This window comes from Schistocerca serialis, chromosome 2, assembly GCF_023864345.2.
Source record: "Schistocerca serialis cubense isolate TAMUIC-IGC-003099 chromosome 2, iqSchSeri2.2, whole genome shotgun sequence".
NCBI lineage: Eukaryota > Metazoa > Arthropoda > Insecta > Orthoptera > Acrididae > Schistocerca > Schistocerca serialis.
The window spans coordinates 1121858432-1121873525 of NC_064639.1; positions in this window are offsets into that span (position 1 = coordinate 1121858432).

Below are 15094 nucleotides of genomic sequence, written 5' to 3' on the forward strand. Positions count from 1 at the left end.
TGTCGCTGTTTAGCCCAGGTGACTGGAGACGCGCATCGTTGAGGTGTCCCGTTTAATTATTAAGAACGAAGTCGTGAATTGGATGGTGATACCTTGGATGTGGCGTCCCGGTGTTTCTCTCTCTATGCGGCCACGTGTGACAGTGTACGTCGGCCAGCGGAGCGGCGCGGCGGGGAAAGGCCAGTGTCTCAGACTCGAACAACGGACTCCAGCTTGCCAGTCTTCGGCTGTTAGATTTTCATCACCACCTCACAGGTGACTGCTGATGTGAGACCGTCTCCTTCCCGTCCTCACGAGTCACCCGGGTACGTAAAAATCAAATACCTTCTAACTTCTGTCTTGTGGCGGCGAGGCTGCTGCTTTCTATTCCATTACAGCGGCGGATTTGGTGCTTCTGTGTACGATGTAGTCTCTTCCTGCATGACGGTCTTCAGTACCGAAACTGAACTGAAAACTACTGTCGGGCCCACTGCGTCTCGCGTATTTATTTACTTCAGTTCACTGGAGGTGAACGACTTCACGGTCATTGCCTCTTCTGTCACGTTGAAAAGCTTCTCGAAGAATCTTCTTAACGTCGGTCATTGGCTCTTGGAATGTAGGCGAGGGCCTTTGATCACATGTGACAATTGAGAAACACGTGAGCCGGTCGGGCGATGCCCTGACGGCTGAATCGACAGCGTCTGCTTATGTAGGGAGGGCGATGGCTTCTCCTGAATGTGCTGACTTCACGGCCATTGCCTCTTCTGCTCTGCCCGCTGTTTGCCAGAGTGTAACTCTTCTAAACTAAACTGAGTTTTTCATTTATTTTCTAATCTCCACTTCACATTGATTTCACTAATTTATTTACCTATTTTAAGTACCACTCAACATATCCTTATCCTAGTAGTTAGCCACGCAGGTTGGCTCTCACTTCCGTTACTGCCCAACTTTCGATGCGTGGTCAGCCGCGGTTGTGCGAAAGTTGCCCTCGTGTCTCGCAGGACCGACTGTGGCAGTGCTTCCTGCAGCGTCAGCAGGAGCCAGCGGCCGGGGAGGCTGCGGCGGGGGCCGCGCCAGGGCTGGGGGCGGTCGGCGCGGAGGCGGAGGAGGCGGCGTCTTCGCGCATCGACCGCGCGGGAATGGACGCCGCCAAGCTGCACTGCTGCGCGCGCGCCGCCTCCACCGCGTGCCGCCGCCTCTGCTTCCGCACCTACTCCAGCGAGTGGGTGCGCTTCTGGCCGCAGTTCAGCGCCCACTGCCTCGAGGACTCCGCCGAGGTCGCGCTGCTCACCTGCGTCCAGGAAGGTAGGCCGGCGCCTCGCCTCACCCCAGCTGCGGAGGCCGCAGTCGTAAACTGAAGAGAGAGCCGCGATCTCGCCGGCGGAAGAGGGCTTTCCGGAAGCTTTCTGTGCCGATTCGGATACCTATGTGTATCCAGAATGAGATTTTCATTCTGCAGCGGAGTGTTCGCTGATATGAAACTTCCTAGCAGATTAAAACTGTGTGACGGACCGAGACTCGAAATCGGTACCTTAGACTTTCACAGGCAAGTGCTCTACCAACTCAGCTAGCCAAGCACGACTCACGCAACGTCCTCACAGCTTTACTTCTGCCAGTACCTCGTCTCCTACCTTCCAAACTTTACAGAAGCTCTCCCGCGAACCTTGCAGAATGTTTGGAAGGTAGGAGACGAGGTACTGGCAGAAGTAAAGCTGTGAGGACGTTGCGTGAGTCGTGCTTGGGTGGCTGAGTTCGTAGAGCACTTGCCCGCGAAAGTCTAAGGTACCGAGTTCGAGTCTCGGTCCGTCACACAGTTTTAATCTGACTGGAAGTTACCTATGTGTATATCTGTGAAAGAGCAAAATTAAAATATAGTGTCAGTATTAAGATTTGTGCCCTTTTGCGGTACATGCCGTCGGTAAGAATTATCGTACACGGTCCGTCAAAATAAACTTTCCGAGACTGTTAGTATCCCTGCTGTGTAAAAGACGTCAGTGCAGTAACTGTGGTGGTAACTTGAACTAACAACTATGAACAACAGATGTACGAAATTTCAAACAATTTCGACAAATAGTATTGTTCTGCTGAAAATACCACAAGTACGCCGATAACGTCGAGTTATGTCGAACTGCAAAACCAATAAACCTAGAAACAGCTCCCGAGAATCTCAATACTAACCTCTGAGCACTATCAAAATGGGTGCAGGATGTAGGGTTAAAGCTAAACCCATCTTGTTGGTCATTCTAGACTTATTAACCCTATATATCGGGAATCCCTAGCATCTTTAACCCTAAATGGAACAAACATAAACTTCTCTCTTCCAGCAAACTGTGTAGAAGTAATAATAGATGAAAATCTAAACTGAACTTGCGAGGTGCCAGGGTGGAGAAGAGTTTGTACCTCTTTCATTGAGACGAATTTTGCATGAGAACGAGACATGCACTCGACCCCCACCTTACCTACCGCATAATTAATTATGCTCACAACGGTAACGGAAGGAAATAACGGTGGACCCTGCTTGTTGGTAAACTAAGGAGTACACACTCACAATAATTTAATAAAAATCGTAATCTACTCAAAAAAAAGAGAACTTTATCATAATAAACAACAGGAAATGGGATTCTGCCTACATCTACCAAATGATATGCGGATTAAATATGACAATGAGATTTATTATGTATCACAACATAAATGCTGGGATCACAAGGAGAAACAAGCAAGGTGGACTTGTAGCAAAGCGAGCGCGCGTGCTGCTGAGGGATTCAGTATAAAATTGATAAGGTCCTACAATGCTGGAGCCGCAAAATTCTGTACCAGTACTGAAATCTGCAGCACGTCGTCGGTAGGCAGCGTCCTGATGATGTAGGCGCCGACTTCTGCCGTGCAGAAACTCTGTGTCAACCGCTGGCCGCGAAGGCAGTCCGAGAATTCTAAGTTCTGCCGAAAACGAGGGACCAAGCCGCAAGCCCATCTGACTCCGACGCAGATCTGATCCTGAATCCTCTCCGTGATGCGATGCAAGAGCGAAGCCAACATTGCTCTACTCCCTACTCTCCGCGAATCAGCATTCAGTTCTGATTCCAAAATTCCCCTAAACTGTCTCAGAACATCATTTGCGCCAATAGCGACCGTTCCCTCCAATTCCGAGCAGGGCTTTATGACGTCAACAAGCCTCAGTTTAAGTTGACCATTCATACCTCTGCTATTCAGCTGAGGGCACTGAACTTGCCGTTTGACCGGCTACGAAAACAACCTGCCTAGACCACCTGCTATCCGGCGCCAGACAGTCGCATCCAGCGGGCAGGTCCGCAAGTATTGTCAGAATCAAGAGGACAATGCAGTCAGTCGGTGCCAGGAATCTTCGTTCCGGACGCGCCGTAACGGTAAACACATAAACTGCTGCGACTTTCAGACGTCTCGCAGGTCGTTTCGCCCTGCATACAATAGGCGAGACTCGACCGACGTCAGTCGTTCCGCCAGGCGCTTAAGCCTGTTGTACGAACCCCACAGAATCCAGGGAAGTGCAGCCCACAACCGGAAACGCAGTGTGCTGCGTCCACCGATGCTCGCCTCGCAAAGGCCACCCAAGGAAGTAAAACAACATGTTTAGGAATCAAGTGAAAAGTATTTTTTGAGCCCTCAGTATAAATACTCTCATTACAATAACCTTATTCGGGCTGTTACTACCGGGCAATGACATAGAACATTAATATAATTGATGAAAATGACAGGAGACATGCAAAAGAGGGCGTGAAACCTCTCGGACTGAGTACGTAATTGCAATGCGCGTGAAGGCATCAGCATCTCTCCATGCACTAAAAAAATATAAAAAGCTATTGTATGTTATATCAATGCGTGTGTCTCTTCTTTCGGACATGTCAAAGTTACGTTCGAGCTCCTGTGGGCATCTCAAAGTAGCGAGCATTGAGGACATGGAAGTGGACTGCAGACACCAGGCGTTAGGTGGTAATGTGCATCGTCTGGGGGTCCTACAGAGATAGTCTGCGCAGCTGCAGTGAATACTGTGTCCAGCTGGCGCAATGGTTAACGCAGCTGCGTCGTAAGCAGGATATCCCAGGTTCAAATACCGGGCCGGTATGCACGTTCACTCGCAGCCACTGATTCCACATAACGCCCCGATGCAGCTGTCATTTATAGCTCCTTCCGTTTCCTTTCCTTTCTCCCCCCTCTTCCTTAAATTTATACAGTGTCGTACATTGATAGTGACCGGGCCAAATATCTCACGAAATAAGCATCAAACGAAAAAACTACAAAGAACGAAATTCGTCTAGCTTGAAGGGGGAAACCAGATGGCGCTATGGTTGACCCGATAGATGGCGCTGTCATAGTCCAACGGATATTAACTGCGTTTTTTAAAATAGGAACCCCATTTTTATTACATATTCGTGTAGTACGTAAAGAAATATGAATGTTTTAGTTGGACCATTTTTTTCGCTTTGTGATAGATGGCGCTGTAATAGTCACAAACGTATAAGTACGTGGTATCACGTAACATTCCGTCAGTGCGGACGGTATTTGCTTCGTGATACATTACCCGTGTAAAAATGGACCGTTTATCAACTGCGGAAAAGGTCGATATCGTATTGATGTATGGCTATTGTGATCAAAATGCCCAACGGGCGGGTGCTATGTATGCTGCTCGGTATCCTGGACGACATCATCCAAGTGTCCGGACCGTTCGCCGGATAGTTACGTTATTTAAGTGAACAGGAAGCGTTCAGCCACATGTGAAACGTCAACTACGACCTGCAACAAATGATGATGCCCAAGTAGGTGTCTTAGCTGCTGTCGCGGCTAATCCGCACATCACTAGCAGACAAATTGCGCGAGAATCCGGAATCTCAAAAACTTCGGTGTTGAGAATGCTACATCAACATCGATTGCACCCGTACCATATTTCGAGCACCAGGAATAGTATGGCGACGACTTTGAACGTCGTGTACAGTTCTGCCACTGGGCACAAGAGAAATTACGGGACGATGACAGATTTTTCCACTCGTTCTATTTAGCGACGAACCGTCATTCACCAACAGCGGTAACGTAAACCGGCGTAATATGCATTATTGGGCAACGGAAAATCCACGATGGCTGCGACAAGTGGAACAACAGCGACCTTGGCGGGTTAATGTATGGTGCGGAATTATGGGAGAAAGCATAAGTGGCCCCCATTTTATCGATGACAACTAAATGGAGCAATGTATGCTGATTTCCTACGTAATGTTCAACCGATGTTACTACAAGATGTTTCACTGCATGACAGAATGGCGATGTACTTGCAACATGATGGATGTCCGGCACACAGCTCGCGTGCGGTTGAAGCGGTATTGAATAGTGTATTTCATGACAGGTGGATTGGTTGTCGAAGCACCATGGCCCGCCATGGCCCGCACGTTCACCGGATCTGATTTCCCCGGATTTCTTTCTGTAGGTAAGTTGAAGGATATTTGCTATCGCGATCCACCGACAACACCTGACAACATGCGTCAGCGCATTGTCAATGCATGTGCGAACATTACGGAAGGCGAACTACTCGCTGTTGAGAGGAATGTCGTTACACATATTGCTTAAATGTGGTATTTACAGGTAATCACGCTGTAACAGCATGCGTTATCGGGAAAGATAAGTTCACAAAGGTACGTGTATCACATTGGAATAACAGAAATAAAATGTTCAAACGTACTTACATTCTGTATTTTAATTTGAAAAACCTACCTGTTACCAACTGTTCGTCTAAAATTGTGAGCCATATGTTTGTGACTATTACAGTGCCATCTATCACAAAGCGAAAGAAGTGGTCCAACTAAAACATTTCTATTTCTTTACTTACTACACGAATATGAAATAAAAAATGGGGGTTCCTATTTTTAAAAAAATGCAGTTGATATCCGTTTGACCTATGGCAGCGCCATCTAGCGGGCCAACCATAGCGCCATCTGGTTTTCCCCTTCAAGCTAGAGAAGTTTCGTTCTTTACTGTTTCTCGTTTGACGCTTATTTCGTGAGATATTTGACCCTGTCACGATCAATGGACTTCCCTGTATAAAAAGCTCTTCTCTCTTGACCTGGAAAAGAAATTTTTACATAAACTTATACTTCCAGTTGTTGGTTGCAGTAATGTTATCGTGCAGGACCTTTCTCGGGAGAGCTCATGGAACTGGTCACGAATGCCTGTGTTCGTTATATTTGTGACGTTCGAGCCTCTGATCTCATTTCATCACCATATGCACAGCTACCCAGGCAAACGCAGAGATTTCCATACCCTATGCCGGCCGTAGTAGCCGAGCGGTTCTAGGCGCTACAGTCTGGAACCGCGCGACCGTTATGGTCGCAGGTTCGAATCCTGCCTCGGGCATGGATGTGTGTGATGTCCTAACGTAAGTTAGGTTTAAGTAGTTCTAAGTTCTAGGGGACTGATGACCTCAGAAGTTAAGTCCCATAGTGCTCAGAGCCATTTGAACCATTGCCATACCCTATGTCTCCTTCAGTGTTTTATCAACGAAAACTGTCCCTCATAGCTCTGCTCGACCATAACGCTTTTATCTGAACAGCATGGCAGAAACACCAGTTCCCATCAGAGCAGACTCCATTGTGTCCCACTCCCTCGTTCAGCCACTTGCTGGAAGTCCTCCTCAGTAACATAAACCCGTCTCTGGAATAGCCTCCCGCATTGTATTAGAGAAGTGTATTAGAGAAGCGAATAACATCTCAAGCTTCAGAATAATCACATATCTTAAAAAAACTGTCCCTGTATGTACTCATTACCCTTACACGTCATTCATTCGAACCTTATCTTCCTCTTTGCCTACTAATCTTAGTTGGTGCAGTATCCTTAATTTTCCTGTCGCCAGGGCTCGCTATTGCTGAAGATATCTATTTTGTTTACTAATAATTTATTTTTATATCCGCTACTATCGCTATTGTTATTATTCTCATTATTATTATTATTATATTATTACTATTATTACTATTAGTTGTAGCTGCTGCAGTAGTACAAGTACTGTCAGCATTAAGTTTATTAGTTCTTAGTCAGTATTATTTACTCACATTGCTACTTTGTAAACTCAGATCGTTTTAATACTATATGCCACATTAAAACTTTTGTTTCTTAGGAAAATTATGCAAAAGGGTACCGTATTTTTGGAACCCTGGTCCGATGTAAGAGAGATCATATCTAGTTAAATAAATAAGTGAATATAAATAAGATAGTCGCAATGACCCATCAAGATGGTGCACCGGAAAACACTTGTTACAGATAATGGGCTGTAATTCAATTCATGGGTGACGACACTTGTTTTTATCAATACGACTTAACCGCATGACGATATAGTGTAGAACAGTTCGCAAATGCCGAAGAAGATGTGCTAATGTTGTGAGAGCCAAAAAGGCGTTGAGTAACGTCTTGACTTTCGATCTATCTTTCGCACCTGCTTCGGTCTTAGTGGACCATCAGAGACCCATTCTGCACTTTGTCATTATGTGGTAGATTCGTGCTCGTAACACCAAGTCTCGCCACCCACGAATTTAATTACAGCACATCGCTTGTAACGACTGTCTTCCATCGGCACCATTTTCATGGTTCAATACGGCTGTACCATCTATCCGAATTGTTTGAAACATCGCATATCGGTTGTTAACAGTTATTAGTTCAAGTTGCCACTGTAGCTACTAGCTACTGCGCTGATCTCCCTTATACACCAGGAACAAAATCAGTCTCGGAACTTTTTGTATAAGTAGTGTATAATGATCATTTGGATGCTGTAGCTCTTCCTACTTTCCATGATTGGTGAAAAAAGTTGGAGCGAAAGGCCATCTTAAGCAGGAAACCGTTTAAGTGCTGTTGCTTTACCTAAAGGTGTTTTAGCACTTTCCATGCTACCTTCAGTGTGTTTTATTTATTTTCTTTCTCACGTGACGCTGTCAGTTATGACTGCATGCATTGCACAGATTGTCATACTTTTCTGTCGCTGATCTTGCCTTCTTGTTTGTGGCGTATTAGAACAAGTATGTCTTTGGCTATTGGCGGTTTTAACTGTTACACACGCATCTGATCCACAAGGTTTCTGCCGCCACTTCAAATGTTGTTTTTCTGATAACAACTTATAAGGACTATTACTATTGATAGAGGTGTGACGTGGTAAATCGTACCCCTTGCGCGTCGCTGCTTGTCTGCAGATTTCAGAGCTGAGCGCGTCTTTTTCCGGCAAGAACACTGTCTTGGTGTTATGTTCACCAGATGCGCAAACGCTGAAGTCACGCGCCAGAGTGCGAGCAGGTAATCGTTGTTCATGTATCGCACGGAAGTGTCGCGTGCAGTTGAGTCGCATCAGAATTCTACGGACAGTTTGCAAGTGTGATAAAATATGAAATTCGAAGGCTTTTTACGCCTGTTTGTAGAACAACAGTGCATAATTATTGGGTGTACTAGCGCAGGTTGTACGAAATCAATGTACGAGTATAAATCAGTATCGTCGTCCCAGGGACTGAGTGTTTGTGTTGTCCTCGTCATTTCATCATCATTCGTGAAAGTGGCAAGATTGGTCTGCATAAAACTGGGACTTTGTACGGGCGCTGATAACCGCGTATATGAGCGCCCCACCAACCAAAAATCATCTTCAGTATCGTCGTTCTTAGTGAGTAGCATCCGATGGCGAGATATGATCTATCATATCATGGTCTATCATAGAGTTAAAGGTTAATTTGGGAAAGAAATACAGCAGTGGCAGACTTCAGTCTAAAAGTAGAATAAATTTAAGTAATACGAACATGGTTCCTCCAGCAATCTCCCTGACTAAAATGGGGCATGCGGTAGTTGCTCCTTGGGTACATGGAAGAAACCTCGACAAATAATTGCTGTAGAGGAACGCAGTCGGGCACACCATGGAAACGTTGAACTAGTGTCCACAGCTAATCTTTTTACCATTGGCGAACATCGGAGAAAAAAGACAAACACACATAACTGGACCTCCTCAAGACCGAAAACTGTGACCATTAAATACTGAAGGACTGTCAAGATGGTTCAAATGGCTCTGAGCAGTATGGGACTTAACAAAAAAAAAAAAAAAAAAATGGCTCTGAGCACTATGGGACTCAACTGCTGAGGTCATTAGTCCCCTAGAACTTAGAACTAGTTAAACCTAACTAACCTAAGGACATCACAAACATCTATCCCCGAGGCAGGATTCGAACCTGCGACCGTAGCGGTCATGCGGTTCCAGACTGCAGCGCCTTTAACCGCACGGCCACTTCGGCCGGCTGCGACTTAACATCTGAGGTCATCAGTCCCTTAGAACTTAGAACTACTTAAATCTAACTAACCTAAGGACATCACACATATCCATGCCCGAGGCAGGATTCGAACCTGCGACCGTAGTGGTCGCGCGGTTCCAGACTGTAGCGCCTAGAACCGCTCGGCCACACCAACCGGCCGACTGTCAAGAGAAAGGAGTCTTACCATCAATGCAAACAACGTTCATGGGGCATTTTAACATTTCAGGAAACACTCAGAGGGGTAAACGACCGAAGACCAAAAATTGAACGAATTGAGGTGGTATTATAAAGTTATCGTGAACAGTATGATAGATAAGTCCGGATTTAGACATTAAGTCAACAAGTATCATGGCGAGAAGCTACAATGAAATTTTAAAAACTGAGCTACAGTCGTATACTATCACTTCAGGGTACAAACCACTCTACATATATTTCATGTTCCATAAGCGAAATAATTTTCATAACCAAAACATCAAGATTTTGTTGCGAGATTTTAAGTACCAAAGTGTCAACTGGGGAACCGGTGTTTGACGACAGCGGCTCGGGGACTGTGACGGAGCGCTCGGGACCCGAGCTGCAGCCGCGCGGCCGTAAATGGACGTCTGTGTGTGCTTTGACAGCTGATGGCTGCGTCGTCTGCAAATGCGCACGAACGAGATTCTAGCGTTTGCGCTCTGTAATATGTCTTCGCTCCCGCCCGATCGCTTCATCATAGGCGTCTAGGTGAACACATATTTGGATACGAATTTCTCAGAAATGTATAATGAATGAGAAGTAGCCACTTACGGGACCCGGGCAGGTACCTGTGCGTGGTTTGACAGCTGACGGCCGCGCCACCTCACTGGGCTTGCCTGTGCGCTCTACTGGCCAGGGATTGGCGGAGGATGCTTGCGAGCGTTGATTGAATTATTTTGCGAGGAGGTCTGTAGGCTGTGCTGTGAGTTATTTGGACAGCTTGAGAGTACTGAGCGTGTCTAGACATACGTGTGCTGAATTATTTAGGAGGATTGTGAACGCCTGTAATTAAATTATCTGCGTGAATTAGGAGTTGTTTGCGTGTCTGCAGACTGTGTATTGTGAGCGCAGGCGTAAGATGGAGAGCGTTTTGCCTCAGTTTGATAAATATATTACATTTCTAAATAAAATGTTCGAAAGTAAATAGAGTGGACTCCTTCCTTACTTTCCCCAGCAGCCTAGGCCAGCCTGACTAATTTTAGCATAATTCTCGCCCCTACAGACAACCATCTGGGACTAGGTCATAGGAGGGATGACAGTTCTGATGGCAGTAATTTGTACTATGTCAGTTGGACAGTAAACCTCATGGTGGAGACACTGCCTGCAAAATAAAGACTTGTGTTCAGATCTGTTTTCCCGTCGTTTCTCCCCACCATCTTGGATGACGTCATGCACTGTGCACATTAGTACACGTTAGTACAGGTTAGCCTGCAAACAAGGATCGGTAAGTGGGTGTGATGCTGGGCTGAGGATCGTGGATTCGATTCCAAGTCCAGGTGGGTGTGGCTGCTTAAAACTGATTGCAAGTCCTAGGTTCTGTCAGGTCGAATCACGTGACTAATACAGTAGCCAACAGGAGTGCAGCATTCTAGGGGTGGGGTGTGCTAGGTCATGGATGAACACCACGCTGATGGTGGAAAAATGTGGAACTTCTCATTTTATGATTGAATATTGAAATTGTAAATTGAGTTATTGAATATGATTAAAATTGAAATGGAATTAAGTACTGCGGTAATAGATGTGTTAGATGCGCGATGTGGGTGTTACTTTGGTTAGCTTATTTACAGAAGACTATGTCGCGCGCGAATATGGAGGTTGCGGCCCAGGGTGTGTGACGTCAGCAGTCCGTCGGTCGTGGACCACTGACGTGGCGCATTTCCGGTTATATCGCATGCGCGAGAGAGAGCAGATGATCTTGTATCATCACTCGACTTCAAGGTAGCGCCCTCTGGTGGCCACGATTTGAACTAAGTCAGTTGGGCTCTGGAGATCGTGGTGAACACAGTGGGTGCCGTCATCTTCAATACCAGTACTTGTGTCATCACCCGACGTCGCTTTTGCTTCCCTGGGGGCACCGACATGAAATAAGCCAGTTGGGCTCTGGAGTTCGCGGTGGGTACACTGGGTGCAGCCATCCTGAATGACGGTACTTGTGTCATAATCAGACGTCAGGGTGGCGCCCTCTGCTGGCACCGATATGAACTAAGCCAGTTGGAGTCCAGACCCAGTGGAGAACACATATACTTTAAATTGGTTAAATAATAAAGACATGTCCTTTTTTCCTGCCATTCTCTTTGCTTAGTAGAGATAACGGGGGTGTGATGGATTATCATGTTGGAATTTGAACTTCGCGCCATTTTTCTGGGCGACGGAGGCGTGGCACTTTCCCGCCAAAATCCACAATCTTGATTGACGTCACAGCTGCTATCTTGGATGACGTCATCGCCGCCATTTTGGATAACGGTGTTTTTGGATGGTACCAGCCTAGCTACAGCCCGCTACAACCCTGCTCCCTTCCCAACCTCTGCTTCCCTTTCATGTCCCTCGACTCTTATAACTGCCATCTTGTTTCTGTACAAATTGTAAATAGCCTTTCGCTTCCTGTCTTTTACCCCTGCCACCTTCAGAATCTGAAAGAGAATATTCCAGTCAACATTGTGTAAAGCTTTCTCTAACTCTACAAATGCTAGAAACGGGGGTTTGCCTTTCCTTAATCTATCTTCTAAGATAAGTCGTAGGGTCAGTATTGCCTCACGTGTTCCAACATATCTACGCAATTCAAACTGATCGTCCCCAAGGTCGGCTTCTACCAGTTCGTCTGTAAAGAATTCGCGTAACTTGACCATATTCGTAAAATGAAACTTAAATTAAAAATTTAAAAAAGAGGACGCAATAACCCTTAAAAACTAAAAACTTTAAGTGTAATATAAGTAGTAACATATTACTAAAGTAAAGGAATAATATACGTTATCTTTTACTTTTTAGAGGTTTTTTTGTGTTGTTTTTAAGTTTTAAGTTTTATTTCATGATTTTTAAACTTCATATTTTACTGGTAGACATGGTACTAGCGACACTCTATCCCCACGTTCACACAAAATAATTCCCGGGCCGAAATAAGAAACTGCGAACTTTTCACTTACGTGATTTATTTGATCTTTTTAATTCACTCATATATTCACTGAATACGTTTTCATACATATTTAGCTTATTTTGTTAAAATAAGCAATATACAGTGGCGTTAATTTTAAATCAAGTAGGAAGAAACTGGGCTGCCTTTGTGCACTCTTGCAATAGTCTGCTTAAACTTTTAGGAAAAAATCATTTGATTTAGTATTCAAAAAAGAAAACACTTCCTAATATTCCGCGAGCATTAGGAAGTGATGTCCTCTTTCTAATATGAAATCTGTTTAGTTAATTTAGATGATGAAATCTGAACAACTGAACAGACATTTATGGAACATAGCTAAGAACCATCCCGATTAAACCAGCTTTCGAATAAAAAAAACTGTACTAAAATGTGGCCTTTCATTTAGGAGCTACGATGCCACAGACAGATGCACAGATACACTTCAAAAGACAAACATCATCATTGGTGGTCAACCGTAAACGATAAACATAAGTTTATGTGGGCTTTTATTTAGATCTAGTACTACGTAACTTTATGTAGCTCTTATGTACTGTGTAGCGTATATCAAGAGAGGGTGCTGGAGGAAAACATTTATACTTAATTTAGCTGATGCAATTTGAACTGCTGAACAGAATTTCGTAGAAGATAGGCAAGAACCATCGCAATTAAACCACCTTTCATATGAAAACATCTGTACTAAAATCGGACCCTTCATTTGGCAGCTACGGTGCCGCAGACAGATACACAGACACACAAGTTAAAGTTGTAACACCCCTCCGTTAGCCTCGGGGGTTAAAAAATATTCTGGCAAGTTCTATCCACATACATGAGTTATTATTTAAGTGCCCCTTTTTCATTCAGGAGTACAGCATAACACCAGCTGAAAAATATCACGGAATTAGGCGCCCCTCCTTACATTTTGTTCATCGCTTTCAGAGAGAAACTAAGGGTAATGGGGTGCGCACTGGAGGTATCATTGTAGCAAAGCAAAGCAAAGCTCCGCGTTCTGGGCCAGATGGACCAGTCGGGACCAACCAATGCTGTGTCATCCCCTGCCAACGGCGTTATTTGAAATAGGTATGGGGTCAGCAGACCGCTCTCCTGGCCATTGTCGTCTCTCCTGACCTTGGAGCCCCTACTCCTGAATCAAGCAGCTCCTCAACAGGCGTCACAAGGCCGATTGCACACTGGTTCTTTCCTCCCACCAAGGAATAACTGTGGCAGCACCGGCAATGGATACCGGTGCTCCAATTAGCAGTTACAGAAACTGACAACTATGTGACGGAAACAGGTGTTCATCCTAGGCTTGAGTGGAATGTTTTATCTGAGAAAGTTGAGGTCTTGGTCTGTAGGTGTGATGTCAGATCCTATTTTCCTCCACCTTGAGGTCTGAACCCATGTCCTTCAACTGTACTAATGAAACTACCTTTGGGGATTTCGGAAAGAGTTCGCATGAAGACAGATCTTGAGAGCCACTGCCTTCGAATGTAAGGTGGCCAGAACACCGTCCCCCTCACTCGCAGACACGTTTAGATGTTAACAGTGAAAAGAAAATCCAGAAATATAAAATACACTACTGGCCATTAAATTTGCTACACCAGGACGAAATGCAGATGATAAAAGGGTATTCATTGGCCAAATATATTATACTAGAACTGACATGTGATTACATTTTCACCCAATTTGGGTGCATAGATCCTGAGAAATCGGTACCCAGAACAACCACCTCTGGCCGTAATAACAGCCTTGATACGCCTGGGCATTGAGTCAAACAGAGCTTGATGGTGTGTACAGGTACAGCTGCCAATGCAGCTTCAACACGATACCACAGTTCAAGACCAGTGACTGGCGTATTGTGACGAGACAGTTGCTCGGCCACCATTGACAGGACGTTTTCAATTGCTGACAGATCTGGAGAATGTGCTGGCCAGGGCAGCAGTCGAACATTTTCTGAATCCAGAAATGCCCGTACAGGACCTGCAACATGCGGTCGTGCATTATCCTGCTGAAATGTAGAGTTTCGCAGGGATCGAATGAAGGGTAGAGCCACAGGTCGTAACACATATGAAACGTAACGTCCACTGTTCAAAGTGCCGTCAATGCGAACAAGATGTGACCAATGGCACCCCATACCATTACGCCGGGTGATACGCCAGTATGGCGATAACGAATACACGCTTCCAATGTGCGTTCACCGCAATGTCGCCAAACACGGATGCGACCATCATTATGCTGTAAACAGAACCTGGATTTATCCCAAAAAATGACGTTTTGCCATCCGTGTACCCAGGTTCGTCGTTGAGTACACCATCGCAGGCGCTCCTGTCTGTGATGCAGCGTCAAGGGTAACCGCAGCCATGGTCTCCGAGCTGATAGTCCATGCTGCTGCAAACGTCGTCGAACTGTTCGTGCAGATGGTTGTTGTTTTGCAAACGTCCCCATCTGTTGACTCAGGAATCGAGATGTGGCTGCACGATCCGTTACAGTCATGCGGATAAGATGCCTGTCATCTCGACAGCTAGTGATACGAGTCCGTTGAGATCCAGCACGACGTTCCGTATTACGCTCCTGAACCCACCGATTCCATATTCTGCTAGCAGTCATTGGATCCCGATCAAGGCGAGCAGCAATATCGCGATACGATAAACCGCAATCGCGATGGGCTACCTTTATCAAGGTCGGAAAC